Source organism: Fukomys damarensis, unplaced genomic scaffold (assembly GCF_012274545.1).
Source record: "Fukomys damarensis isolate Sample0158 unplaced genomic scaffold, DMR_v1.0_HiC HiC_scaffold_6, whole genome shotgun sequence".
Classification (NCBI taxonomy): domain Eukaryota; kingdom Metazoa; phylum Chordata; class Mammalia; order Rodentia; family Bathyergidae; genus Fukomys; species Fukomys damarensis.
In genome coordinates, this window is record NW_022900918.1 from 29217511 (window position 1) to 29219819 (window position 2309).

Below are 2309 nucleotides of genomic sequence, written 5' to 3' on the forward strand. Positions count from 1 at the left end.
TAGATAAAACATTATCGATCAAATGATAGTGTGTACGCCACATATGCCGCTGGGAATGCACGTGTAAGACATATTCATATCTTTATTATAGGGACAGCCCCTATAATAACAGGGAGGCAGAGGAAGAGGAAGAGGATGGAAATGCAATTCAAGAACATATTTCTGCAGGATGGGGCAGTGCATGCCTACAATCCCAGCACTTGGGAGACTGAAGTGGGAAGACCATGAGTTCAAGGCCAGCCTGGGGCTACATAGTGAATTCAAGGGCTATGAAGTGCAACCCTATCTCAAACACCAAAAACCAATACCGCCCAACTAATCAAACAAACAAAAAGCATGTTTCTCAGGACTGGGGATGTAGTGGTAGAGCACTTGCTTAGCCTGCGTGAGCCCCTGGGTTCCATCCCTGGTACAGAGGAGGAAAAAAAAAAAGCCTATTCCTTTGGATTGCTTTTATTTAGTCTTCACACGGCCCTGCTGCATTTGGGCAAAGGGATTTAATCTGCACCTCAGGAACAGCAGTATTTTTTAAAGGGGATAAAATGATGTTTGCTACAACTCCATTCCTCCATTCGGTGACGCGAGGTCGCTGTGTGGGGGTGGGGGCGCTCTGTTCCATTCAAACTCAGGGTGGAACCTGAGTGCCACTGTGGTCAGAGGTGATTCAGTTAACAGAGATTCATGCCTTTCTGTGGCTTGCGGGTTCCTGCCCTCTCTCATGACTGGCTTAGTCACTACTACAGGGGTTGTTATAAAGCAGCGCCCAAACTCATGTTTCCTCTCACCCACATATACTTGCTTGCCCTTCTGCTTTCTACCGTGAGTGAAAGCAGATGAGGCCTTTGTGGGTGCCATGGGCTTGGTCTCCCAGCCTCGTGAACTGAGAACCCAAATAAACTTCTTTCCTTGTAAATTCCCCAGCTTCGTGCATTCGATTACAGCAGCAGAAAACACATCAGACCTTGGGCTAAAAGGAAAGCACAGAGAGACTGTAGATAAATAAGGAAAAAAATCAGTGAAGAAAAGAGAACTGGGGGAGGGTGCAGGGCTATGTGTGTGTAACTGTATTTCAGGAAGAATATCGCAAAAGATCATTTAGGAAACTTTATAGATTGCTAAAGTTAGGTTTGATTAAGAAAAACATTTTTCTTGCCTTTTCATCATAATATGTGTACCTTTAAATTATTCTCCCATTTTTAAGTCCCATTGTGTTTATTAGCTCAGCTTTTCATTGTTCTTGTTTAAAAAGTCAAATAGTAACTTTCATGGGTTACAAGGTCATTTAATTTCATAGATGTTATTTTATACATGTAACCTTGACTATCTTACTGCTGTCATTCACATGAAATAACAAGATAGAATATTAAAAAGTGACTTTGCTATTTCATGTTATAACCACCCATCTTTACCCATGGTTAGAAACACACACACACGCACACACACGCACCCACACACACAAAGAAAAACACCCTTATACACATGGACCCTGGCATGTGTGCAAACCACTTTCACCCTTGCTAATACCAAGACCTCGGTCTTGAGCTACTTTTTAGATATTTAGATTGTTTATCATTCTTCTCTTCTTTAGGTTTAAATCACAATTTCTTCTTTATATAAAAATGAAATAATTTGTCTAAACTGTAAGTTACACTTGAACATTGTAAACTGCATCAAGGCTATAAAATTCAGTTATGTCTTCTTGAGCTATTTACAAGCCAGTTTTTAATACCTTTGTGTTCTAGAAGGATTAAGTTATAGCTTTGCAGTAGATTAGATTTCTTTGTATTATTGTATTTACACATCTGTTGGGTCTATTATGCATTTTCTCCATACTGTTTTATAAACTGATTAGGACATAACTCCTTCTCTATTGTGTTTATAAGAGCCCACCATAATATGGATTTAAAAAGCAAAATTAAATACCTAATATCTCTGGCTCAGAAAATCATCAGCACTCAATTGCTGCATTGCAATTCTGCCTATGGATCTACCTACCTACACTGAGCTTTACAAAGAAAATAAAATTAAAGACACAAATTGCTATGAACAAGGAATTATACGCCAGCAACGGTAACAAGTAAACTTTCCCCATTCCTGACCCTAGAGGGACCATCTTTGAGCTCTTCTGTAGAAAGACGTGAATGATACTCTTATGTCTTAATGCAATACGTAATATATAAGAATACGCACAGATCAGCTGGCATTTCTTTTGGCTTTAAGAAGCTGAGCCTTTGTGTCCTAAAATTATGGGCACATAATCCTTGAATCTGCTGTGTGGCAAAAAAAAAAAAAAAAAAAAAAAAAAAGGT